The 12693-nt window shown below is 40.8% G+C and overlaps 1 protein-coding gene across 3 annotated transcripts in view; it reads right to left on the bottom strand.

Moving 5' to 3' along the window:
• Nucleotides 1–12693, bottom strand: part of PATJ (PATJ crumbs cell polarity complex component) — a 321583-nt gene that overhangs the window by 54178 nt on the left and 254712 nt on the right. The gene's annotated exons all lie outside the window — the stretch shown is intronic.

Genomic DNA, 12693 nt, shown 5'->3' with positions numbered 1-12693 from the left:
AAAAACTCATGTAGCTGTATGAAGTTATTGATTTGTGACGTCTACTGCAGTAAGAATTTTAAAAAAGTGTTGGGTTAAAGCTGTCAAAGTGCTTCTCACTTTGAGCAAAGTTGCTATGCTCCAAACTGTATTTATATAAACAAAAGGATGAGAGTCTTAGAACATGATTCTCTTCTGTCCCAAATCCTCATGACCAAATTCTTTAAAACTCCAAATTCCCTATTATATTTCATAAACAATGTGATTTGGGAAAAAAAGGGGGCAGTAAAGTATGGAAGAAGGAACCCAGGAAAGGGGACACGAGGAGTTAACTTTTCTGACAGCTCTACAGGTAGCTAGTTTTGCAAATGGTTCTCCATGAACCACGTTGCTCATGATGCTTAATATCATCAGTAAAGTACAGAGTGAATAGCATGACTTCTAAAGCCATTCCAGCTCTAAAACTCTAAACCACTATGAAATCATATATAGTACAAAGTGAAGTAGAGAAAGCTATTGTGTTACAAGGATGCCCAGGCCCTGCCTAAGAATAAGACTTTCTTCTCAATGGCAAACCAAATCACTGACTTGATTCTTGGCTTCACCACTCTATTACCGTTTCCTTGTAAGTTGCTCTTTACTTCAATTAGTGTATCCTTCATTTCCGATCAGATCTTTTTTATGCTGTCAAGGTCCTCACTAAGTTCCTTAAACATCCATATAACCACTGTTTTGAACTCTGATCTAATAGATTGCTTATCTTCAATTTGTTTAGCTGTTTTTCTGGAGTTTTGATCTGTTCTGTCATTTGGGCCATGTTTCTTTGTCTCTCTCCTTGTTTTGACAGACTCCCTGTGTTTGTTTCTATGTATTAGGTAGAGCTACTATGAGTCCGTGTCCTGGTAGTAGGACGTGTCCTGGTAGTGTGGCCTAATGTAGTAGGTGTCCTGAAGGGTCCAGTAGCGCAGCCCCCCATCACCTAAGCTGGGTACTGGAGGCATGTCCTTTCTGTGGGCTGCTTACACTCTTCTCTTTGTAGCTGAGCTCTGGTTGCTGTTGACAGGCCAATGGGAGGGATTTACCCAGGCCAGTCAGCTGCAAAAACTGGCTGTGACCACTGACCACAAACTTCCACCCTCCAAGGAGGATCAGCTGTGCAAGGGCAGGGTGGTGGTGCTCCAGTGTGGTCTGTAGCTGTCTACTGGGTGCACAGGCTGTGGGGTTTCCAGGTGGTGGAGGACAAAGTCCTCCTGCACTTATGTTCTGCCCCAGGCCACCCTGCATGAGCTAAAGAGCAATCTGAGATGGCTGCTAGTTGTGCTAGGCTTGGAGAGTCCCAGGCAAAGCCAAGCTATGAATCTAGTCTGATTGCTGATAGTGGGGGCCTGGGGCTCGCTGAAGCCAGCTGTTGATTGTTTGATAGGATTTAGGACGTTGTGCAGCTTGAGCCAACACCAGCCATTCATATGGAAAAGTCACAGTTAACAGCTTTGCTGGGTCTGTAAATTGGATGGGACAGAGTCTTAAGAGATCTCCAGGGAGGGGAAAGCAGTGTTAGCCAGGTTATGGAGTCTCAAATACAGCACCTGCCTGCTGGCTCTGTGGATTTGTGGAGGGAGGAGTCAGAAAAGAACAATGGCCTCTGTCTACCTTTCTGTCTGGAAGAAAGCTGTCTCCTCACTCCCACTTTGATGCTAGACACTTCAGTTCCTCCTGTATGCCACTGGAAGCAAAAACAAACAACTAATCAGAACAAGAAGAAGAAAAAAAGAACCCAAAGAAGCTAGGACAGTGTAAGCAGTCTCTGGGACAACTCAAGCATTCCAACAATCATATCATAGAGGTGCCAGAAGGAGAAGAGAAAGACAAGAAATTGGATGTGACAGGATGCATGGACCTGGAGAACATTATGCTAAGTGAATTAAGCCAGTCAGAGAAAGACACATACCATATGATTTCACTCATATGTGGAATCTAATGAACAAATTGAACTAACATGCAAAATAGAGACAGACTCATAGAAAGCAGGATGACTGCTTGGTTTGGGGGGGTGGCAGCTGATGGTTAGGGGGGTAGAGGGATTGAGCAAAAAGGTAAAAGGATTTGTGGACATAGACAACAGCGTGGTGATTGTGGGCAGAGATGGGGTATAAGGGGACTAAATGATAATGGAAAAAATATAAGAAAAATAATAAAAAAATAAAAAACTAACCATTTGTTTGTCCCTAACTCTGCAGGTTGGCAATTAGGGCTGGGCTTAGCTGGGCAGTTCTTCTGCTCCATGTTGTACCACTTGTGCTCTCACATGAGTATGCAGTCAGGTTGGCTGGGGCCTTAGGTGGGATGTCTGGGCCCCTTTCCCTGCATGTGCTCTCTCTATGGTGTGTCATCCTCCAGGAGGCCTGTCCAGACTTGTTTGCAAGGTGGTAGTGCTTCCGGAGAACAAGAAGAGCTAAGCTTGAGGTCAAGGTGTGAAAGTCACACAATTCCACCTTCACTACTATTGGCCAGCTCAACTTAAATGAATCCAGAAAGAGCATCTCTCATATCAATGTTTCTCTCTCTCTCTCTGTTTTCCTTCCTCTCTCTTTAAAAGCAATGAAAAAAAGGTCTTTGGGTGAGGATATATATCTTTAAATGGAAGCACACATAAAACAAGAATTATGTATTAATTGGCAGTTGAAAATATGGCCAGAGGCTCAGAGGAATCTAAATCTGTATTTCCCCTAGAAGCAGTTTGTCACTATTTACTAATGCAGTGCCTGCTGCAACTTTACAGAACATAACTGCCGTGGATTCTGAGAGGGGCTGTACTTCCTACTGGTGCTTTTCATTGGTGATACTTCATGACAACAAAAGCCGGAAGGCTAGTATGAAAGGAGATAAAGGTAGCAATGCAGACAAATGGTGGCTATAACAGAGATACAGGACTCTAGGTGACAATGGCAGTTCTCTGCTGTCCTTGCCACAGTGGTGGAGCAGTGGGTCGATTAACCCAAGGACAGAGAATTTAATGCACTTTTCTTATGCTATGGCTATTATTAAACTCACTCAGTGTGTTTTGTGAATCTATACATTTTTGAACCAATTATAAAGGTAAAATAAAAAGATAATTTCAAGTTGCAAAGGTGCCAATCTTCCCCACCTTCAGACCAAATGTATTCCTTCTTTAATGCAAAAGGTATCTGGCAGCCCCGCACTGATGCACAAGCACCAGTGAGTAAGAGGTTACTTAGTTTCGGTGCCTCATAAGAACATGTGGAACCTGAGGGAGAACATAGTTGATACATGTACATACTATATTTCCTTTATCCTAAGATGATTTATTTCTCATTTTATTTTAATAATTTTATAATTTGGGTGAGTCGTAATGTGTTGCTTTACCACTATGGATACAATAAAAGATTATTGGTTTAGAAGAAATACAATATTCACCAAATTGATGTAGGTTTGTTTGCCAGCATCATAGGTTAAATAAGTCATTGTTCCTGTTCAGAAAACCTGAGGGGGCTGTAGCAAGAGTCAAACAAACTTTATTTATTATACTCTACTTTGGTAACCAATGGACTAGGGCTCGCCACACAGAATTCCCATGAATCTCAGAACGTAGACAAGACTTCATTTAATCCTTACAAAACTGCTACAAAAGGAGAAAGAGACATTCTATATGTCCTAATCTTAATATATTTATCTATTCTATATGCTTGGGGGTATAAGTTATGCACGTACCAAACCTTCAAAGAGAAGGAAAATGGATCACAATGTTTAGTACCTATTACTTTGTAATACTGAAATAGTCTCAGATAATAAACTATAGACAACATAAATAAGTATTACATCGGCAATAGATATAGCGGCTTGTTTGACATAAAAATGAGGATTAAATCAGCAGTTACACAGGAAGCAATAACCTCAGTCTGTGTGTGTATGTGTGTTTTGTTTTAAAGCAATGAACTGTGAAAGCCACCCTAAAACTCAAACGCTGGGACTGTAAACTCTTACATACTATTCACAGATAACTAAAATGTGAAATGAAAATCACAGCAATAAAGTAGCTAATATAAGAACTGCTGTGAATATATAAAAAATGTCCCACATTTTAAGACTGAAAAGCTTTCTTTTGTCAAGCTCAAAAAGAAAAAAAACACCAACATGTTTTATATTTACTTATAATGGAGTTCCCTTGCCAAGTCCGATTTAACAAAAAGTTGAGACTCATCAATATGAATATAATTTTTCATACTGAAATATAGATTTATTTTAAGGAAATGGAATAATATTTGCCCTATACTTTATACGTCCCTATAGTTCCATCTGGTCCTTATTTATCTAAATTTTACTCAGCTTGCATAATATTTTTGCTTACAGTCATATTCTTTAAGATCAGAAATGTCCAAATCTGGAAATTCAGAGGTACTATTCGTTAACATTCTTTCAGTGTGATTCATAGACTTTTTGCAAACTCCACTTTGATTTTAAAATAAAACTAAGGTAATAAGATGTTTTGTGTAAAAATATATGACTTAAGCAATAATGATAAAAGGAGCCTGGCTTTGGGGGAATTACAAGCCAAAGCAAACCACACTCCTTATGAAATAGACTGTGCAAAGTTCATTTGAAGGGGAATGGCAAAATAAAACACTTAATCAAATGTAAAATAGCTTTCTATTCTGCTTACTTTAAAACTATCTAGTGGTTTAAACCACTGCAGTTCTACATTTAAGTGGTCACAAGCAGTAATAACTGAACAACAGCACCCCACATAGTGAAGGGTTAAATGAGAACCTGGCATGTGGTTCTAGCCCAAGGACAGATACTCTTCACTTCAATTCCAGGTGGATGAACTCCACCACATAGTGTCCAGACGGGAGAGTCTAGCTACCTCGATGCTTCCTGCCATGGTATCTGCCCTAACAGAAGTCCTGTTTAGTAAGAATGAATTAAATTGGCACTTGATTCAGGTGACAAAAAATATACAGGTTTGAAACTTGGAGAGAAATAACAACAGTCCGCATCTGACATTCCCAGGCCCCTTTGATAGTAAGAATACCTAAATTTTAAAATCTATCCTGGGAATTCCATTTACAAAGGGACGGTGCCAAAACTATTAGACAAATATCCTAGTCTAATTATTTGCCTCTTGCAAAGAGACAGCCGTATCTCCAGATCCATAAGAACAATAAAAGAATAGCAATGAGGGCTTCTATTTTTAAACTCACCTTTCCAAGCATCCAGAAAAAAAAAACAAAAATGAGAATTAGGCCTTATTCATTAATTAAAAAAAAAACACAAGACTTTGCAGTTGAAAGGGATTTTTGAGGCCCTGACTGGTGTGGTTCAGTGGGTTGGGCATTGTTCCACAGAACAAAAGGTCTCCGGTTTGATTCCTGGTCAGGGCACATGCCTGGCTTGAGGGGCCAGGTCCTGGCTCTGGGCCTGTGAGAAGCAACTGATCTATGTTTCTCTTGCACATTGACATTTCTGACTCACTCTCTTTTTCCCTTCCTTCCCCCTCTTTCTAAAAATAATAAATAAAAGATTTATGAGATGGGAATATAAAAAAAAGATTATAAAGTTTCCTAAATCATTATTTTGAAAAATAGTTATACGTGTAAATGTTTATCCCTAATTAAAAAACAAAGCCGAATAATTAATAATATCCTTGCAAAGTGACTGCCTGCCTTTGTCAAAATACTTCCCAAGAGGGCGCATTCTTGTCCTCAGGCAGTTCATTCCAGCTTTTGGTCAGCTGAGTTCAGAAAGTTCTTCCTTATAATCATGTAAAACCTGTTCTTCAGGAGGACCTGCCTCGGGAGGACCTGAAGTGATCTTTTCCTACATCCATAAGAAGATAAACTGTCCACGTGGGCAGAAGTCATCACTGTCTTTTTGGCCTTCCTTTTTCCAGTCTGTTCTATTCTTTCTCCAATGATGTGGTTTCGACTACTTCTTTTTAAACACATACCCATGCCCAGAAATGAATAGGATACTCTAGTTAAAACTGATCAGAGAAGCAGCCCATACAGATCTAACAGCACGTGCAAAAGCCTTGCATTAGGTGGGAGCAAGACTCAGTAAAGAACTGAAGAAGGCCGGCCTAGCTGGAATCCAGAGAGGCCAGACGGAGTCATATTTTTGAGTGTGTAAGGCGCTGTGTGGGGGTACTGAAGATACAGAATAAAATGAAACAGGCCTGTTTTCAAAAAGCTCAGGGTCCAGCGGGTAAGGTGGGTAACTACAGAGGAGGGCTGATGGCACTCAGTGTAGTATCAGAAAAGGGGCCCGAATCGTGTGGCTTCGGAGTCCCACTGTCTGATCGAACCCTCTCTGGACCAAATGCTAGTATTATGTCCTTGGAGAAGTCACCTAACTTAATCTATGCCTCAGTTTCCTATCTGTAAAATGGGAACCATGGGAACAAATGGGAACAACCCTTTCCTGTAGGGTTGTTGTGGGAATAAAATGAAATGATACATATTCGTTACGTATCAAGACTTTCTAAAATGTTCATGCTAAAAAACAAATATCCGGTTATCTAGAAACAAAGTCATGTTTCTCAGAATATAGGTACCATATCAAAGACACAGATGAAGGGAGCTAAGGGTGTGCATTTTTAAAAAAGCATTGACTAGCTGTTTATTTGTTTATTTATTATAATCAGGACAATTTTTCATTGCTTTTAGAGAGAGAAGAAGGGAGAGAAGAAGGGCGAGAGAGAAGCACTGACGGGAGAGAGAGAAGCATGACCTGGCTGCCTCCCGCAGGCGTCCAGACTGGGGATAGTAATTTATCACACCTAGAAGTCGCCTGGACCGGGGATCAAACCTGCAACCTAGGTTTGTGCCCTGACCAGGAATCAAACCTGCAACTTTTAGGTTATGGGATGATGCTCCAGTAGGGCTAAGAATTTATTTTAATATGACTGTTTAATAGTAGTAATAACTGAACTCAGTATGGACAGGCACTGGGAAAAGCCCTTTATATGCTTTTTATTTATTTGTTTTGAAAGATTTCATTTATTTACTTTTAGAGAGGGAAAGGGAGGGAGAAAGAAAGGGAGAGAAACATCAATGTGTGGTTGCCTCTTTCATGCCCCCAGTGGGGACCTGGCCTGCAACCCAGGCATGTGCCCTAGACTGGGAGTAACACTGGTGACTCTCTCGTTCGTAGGCTGGCACTGAATCCACTGAGCCACACCAGCTAGGGCTATATTCCTCTTCTTCTTTTTTTTAAATGTTTAATGATTTTAGAGAAAGAGGAAGGGAAAGAGAGAAACATTGACTGGTTGCCTTCCATATGTGCCCTGACTGGGGATTGAACCGGCAACCTAGGTCTGTGCCCTGAGCTAGAATCAACCACACCATCTTTTAGGTTTGGGATGATGCTTCAACCAACTGAGCCATACCAGCTAGGGCCCTTTATATTCTTTATTTTAATTAATCCATATATTGTACCAACCTTAAGAGGTAGATTTGTGTCATCATCACTATTTTACAAATGAAGAAGCAGATTTAGAAGAGTTAAGCCTCTTGTCCAAGGCCCACAGTTAAAAGATCTGGGATGCTGATGCCACAGAATCAGCATCATTACTCTGCTGTGCTGTCTGCTGGTTCGACAGAACACACTGTCTACCATTTGGGACCTTTGGCAGTGTGCCCAGAGAGAGCAAAATGCACAGAGTGAGAGGATCCTGGAGAACTTTCCCTCATTCTTTCTCCGCTTCCTTTGTTCAATCCCAAGAACAGTTCAGGTCTGCTAAAACTCTAAGATAAAAGACTAATTTCTTAATTTTTTTTCCTGTTCTCTAGAATTCCCAAGACTAAGAACAATCAAGATGTAGTCAGCAAGCAAACATGTCTGAGAAGAGTGTACTGAGGGCTTCGGGGAGGGGTTTAAGGAATATGGTACAATCATTGTAAGAGGTAAGAGTGCTTGGCCTTTCATTTGGCAGAATATGTGCCAAGTCCTCTGGGCTGCAAGATTTCATGCAAATGACCACTTGAGGACCAAAAAAAAAAAAAAAAAAAAAAAAAGGAGGGGAAGGAAGGGTTAAAGGATAGATGGGTAGTTGGGTAGAAGAAAATAAAAAATATTAATCAATATACTACCTCTTCTATGCAATGTGCTTTGTCTGGTTTCCTGGCTGAGTGTCGCCCTCACATTTGTGAGTTGAAATCCTAATGCCCAGTGTTATGGCACTAGGAGGTGGAGCCTTTGAGAGATGATTCGGTCATGAGAGCGAAGCCCTCATGAGTGGGATCTGTCCCTTAAAAGGAGAACCCACAGGGCTCCCTTGCTCCTTTCACCATGTGAGGATACAAGAAGCCTGCAACCCAGAAGGCCCTCAGTCTATCATGCTGGCACCCTGATCTTGGACTTCAGCCTCCAGAACTATGAGAAATAAATTTCTGTTGTTTATAAGCCACCCAGTCCATGGCATTTTGTTATAGCAGTCTGAATGGACTAACACACTGGCTTACAAGAAACATAAAAACTAGTCTACATTAATTAAATCTATAAAGTGCATACTAAGCTCTACTTTCCAGAGGAAGTCCCCATTTTAATAGTCCCTATTGTGATTTTTCATTGGTTAACCCCCTATATTAGACCATAAACATTAAAGGCAATAGAATCAACTTGAATGATTGTGCGAGCTCTTTGAAGACAGGGTTTTTCACTCAATTTTGTATTCTTAGCACTAAGCAAAGGGCAGCCTTTGAGCAAACATGTGCAACCTATCACAGAAGAGCCAAACTCACCAAAAGCAGACCTGGGAGCACATCATAAGACTGAAACAACAGAGGCAGAGCTGGTTGGTGAGGATTGGGTCCAGGTGTACTCATAAACCGTCCCAGGAGGCTCACCCTCATCATTATCTTGGTATTTTAAAAAGCCTAGTTAGATGACCTTCTGCAAGTACATTGGGATCCTAAATGAGATCTCCCTCTGTGATCTCAGAAACCATCTGTCTTGGCTCCAGAGACACTATTTATAGCAGATAGGACTGATGTGGTGTCAAGACCAAGTCCCAGAGGCTTAATTCCTCTCAAGACAGCAAAAATATCTGTTGGACATACAACAAAGAGGGCACAGAAATCCTAATTGGGAGGGTTGGAGCAGATGTGTAAGAAGGGTCACCAGCATGCAAAACATGTTCTTTCTCAGCACTGGAGCTGAAGTACGGATGCACCACATAATCAAAGGTGCAAGGGCAAATGCAAAGGCACTTTGGAGAGTGGAGTGCAACACGGTCCACAATTTCCTTTCACAGGCTCTCATCTTGGTTTGCTAACTTTCTGCTCTCTGGATGCCGCCCAGGACCTGACTGGAGAGTGTGCACTGCAGTGTCAATCTGGCTGCTTGTCCCAGGTCAAAATTTGGAGGGGGAAAAGAAAGATCTCCATCGTGACAAACAATGGTTTTATTTGTTAAAGCACCTTCCATTGCTGTGCTGTTCAGCCTCACCAAAATGGCATGCCTATAGATTACTGTGAGTCTAATTTATAGCTTTTGATGAGGTACCTGAGGTTAGGAAATAAAAGCTGTGTCCCATTTCTCATTTTTAAGTGGTGCTTATCCTTCCAAGGACAATGGGATTTATAACCTCAAAAGGCAGGACTATATATTATGAACCTCAAGATGCTCTTAAAGAAAACAATGGTTGGCTGCCTCGTGGTGGCAAGAGAAGCAGAGGTAGTGTTTAGCAAACAGCCTGATGCCCCAGGTGCAGGAGGTGACACTGGGCAGTGGGAGCCCTGAGGCCAGCAGCCAGCAGCACAAATGTAGGCAACAGGCAAGGCCCAGGAGCAGCGGGCCCACTCCTTTAGGTTTTGTAAGCAACTCACACAAAACAAAATCGCAGTAATAACAACAAAAGCTATATATATCAGCTAACAAATTCGTTCAGCTAGGCCAGACATGTTGACTAAAGTCTTTTGATTTCCTAGGGGAAATCTATTCCTGCCTTATTTTAAGCAGTATAAAGAGACTTATATTTGCAATAAATAAATAATCACAGGGTTCCTTTTTGATTATGAGTCACTACAGAATTTTCTTTGATTTATTTCAAATGTGGTTTTACTTATACAAATTTAATTACTTAGCATTCAGAAACATCTCTTGAGGAAAATGAGAGAACAGGCCTTGGAAGGGAGACACACCCAATGTTCAGGGTCAACCAGTAGTTTCTCAATACAACCCCAACGACCTCAGTAATAAATGTATACATAATTTTCTACTGTTTGTAAAGTCTCCGATCCTCACTATGACCCAGTGTGTGAGGACTGTTAAGCTTACTTAGTACATGTGGAAACTAAGGCTTGGAGGAAGTACCTATCATGTGCAATTGCTTATAATGTACTAGGTATCAGGCTAAGCGCTATTTACTGGTCATCTTTTTGATCCTCCGAGCAACTCTATACGGTATTACCATCCCCACTCATAGATCAGGAAATGCACTCAGAGAGTAAGGAACCTGTCCGAGCTGGTAAATAATAGAGAGAAATATTACTGAGAGCTAAAAGAGGAATGAGCAGAAGTCAACCATCTGCTCAGAATCAGCAGAAAAGGGATCACGGAAGCTGGAGAAGCTGGGCACGACATCCTCCAGAAGGTAAAAAACGTGGGAGGGGGCAGGGGAGGAGGGAAGAGGGCAGGAAGGGAGCACTGTGGAGGGAGGGGTGCAGAGGCTGAGAGGCTGGGTTGCATATGCAGGTTTGGGGCACCATGGTCTGCTCTGGTGCTATGTTGATGGTGTGTTATTTCCTGCCCATATTAGGCTCTGGCTAGAGGGCTGGCCAAGGTGTTTCTATGAACTGCTCAAAAATCAGATCACATATAATTAGGAGGCATTATTAAAAATATAATTCAAAAAGATGAAATCACTTAAAGGAAAACTTAAGGAAGAGTTTACTCCTTTCCTCAACATCAAAAAATTTACCCCTTTCTTCAACTCAACATCAATGAACAAAGAGCATTCCAAGTCAGATGTGAAAAGTTCTGCAGCCTTAAGAAGGCAAAGACCCATGAAAGGGCTGGGAGCTAAAACTGGCTGTGGAGCTAGTTAAATTCAGGTGAAAAAACAGCCACACACAGCAGCTCCTGCCTGCAGAGGGAAAGGGAGAATAATTCAGGAAATAAGTTATCCTGAACTCTGGAGAAAAGTTTTAATCAATCTTTCATCAGTCGGAAGGAGATGAAATCTTTTACTAAATAAACCCCGGCCTCTGAGCACATGTAGGCTCAGGTGCTTCAGTAGTAGGGTTGGGCAGAACCTGAGGATTCTCCAGGTCAGGGCAGAGAGTCGGAAAGAGAAGGACCACGTCTGCAAAACACGTACAAGGCATCAATACCCATGTTTCTGTAGCAGACACTGTGTTTGAGTTGCCTAGTGCTTTAGGGGCTAGTGTTTATTACAGAACAATAGAATAGGATCTTCCCACCCGTCAACAGTACTAACACAGAAATATATTCCTGCCAAAAATGGATATAATCATTTTATTGATCATATCATACTTATTTTATCTGTAAATCTGGTATACATAATTTATTCCTTAGTAAATAAAATAGGCAAAAGAAATACCAAAATATTCATTTAAAAACATATTCATTCATTACAGGGTCTCTAGGGAAAGGCCCTGGTTAGAGCTGGAGGTGGGGATAGAGGGCAACTCTAGGGCAAAGGGATATATATTTTTCACTTTATATCCTTTTGTGTCAATTTACCTTTGCATATTATACATATATTATTATTCAAATATGTATGCATTGATTAATCACATTTTGAGTAAATTAAAACCCATGAAGTTTTACTTCTATTTTGTTTTTTTAATTTTATTTTAATTGTTGTTCAAGTACAGTTTTGTCTTTTACTCTCATCCCAGCCCCCCCCAGTGCTCCCCACCTCCCTCCCATTTCCACCCCCCTTAGTTGTTGTCCATGTGTTCTTTATACTAGTTCCTGCAAATCCTTCCCCTCTCCCCCTGAAATTCCCTCCCCTCTCCCCTTTGGACACTGTCAGCCTGTTCTCTATTTTAGCAGCAATACTGATTAGTGACAATCAAAGGGTATTAAATAACCAAAGATCTATTATCCAAGCAAAAACTAATATTGTATACTAATTTTTAAAAAAAACATTATGAGCAGATGGGACCATGGTCAGGATAAAGCAAAACCTAACTTTGTGGGCTAGAATTGATGTATGCTTTTTTAAAAAATATTTTATTTATTTTTAGAGAGAAGGGAAGGGAAGGAGAAAGAGGAAGAGAAACATCAGTGTGTGGTTGCCTCTCACATGCCCTCAACTGGGGACCTGGCCCACAACCCAGACATTTGCCCTGACTGGGAATTGAAGTGGTGACCCTTTGGTTTGCAGGCTGGCACTCAATCCACTGAGCCACAGCAGCCAGGGCAGAATTGATGTATACTTTTATCTAGCATTCCATTGAATAATAATGACAATGATGATAATAGAGTTCATACTTATATTTACATGTATATCCAGGCACCATCCTAAAAACTGTTATAATATTTCTAAACGCTGCTATGATGTTGTTGGTCTGATAAGCATTTATAAAAGATATTTAGTATTTTAGATGGAGAAAATCCTGGTGAATATTAAACACTGAGAAACATTGGAAAGCTGCCCAGAATATGGATACATATCCACCTATGATTATCCTTTTTTCATACCATGAAAAAAACCAACTCTGGCCA

This window comes from Artibeus jamaicensis, unplaced genomic scaffold (assembly GCF_021234435.1).
Source record: "Artibeus jamaicensis isolate MK-2021 breed Jamaican fruit bat unplaced genomic scaffold, CSHL_Jam_final scaffold_1019, whole genome shotgun sequence".
Taxonomy (NCBI): domain Eukaryota; kingdom Metazoa; phylum Chordata; class Mammalia; order Chiroptera; family Phyllostomidae; genus Artibeus; species Artibeus jamaicensis.
Note: the sequence above shows the minus strand (reverse complement) of the source record. Positions and strands in the feature narration are given on the sequence as shown.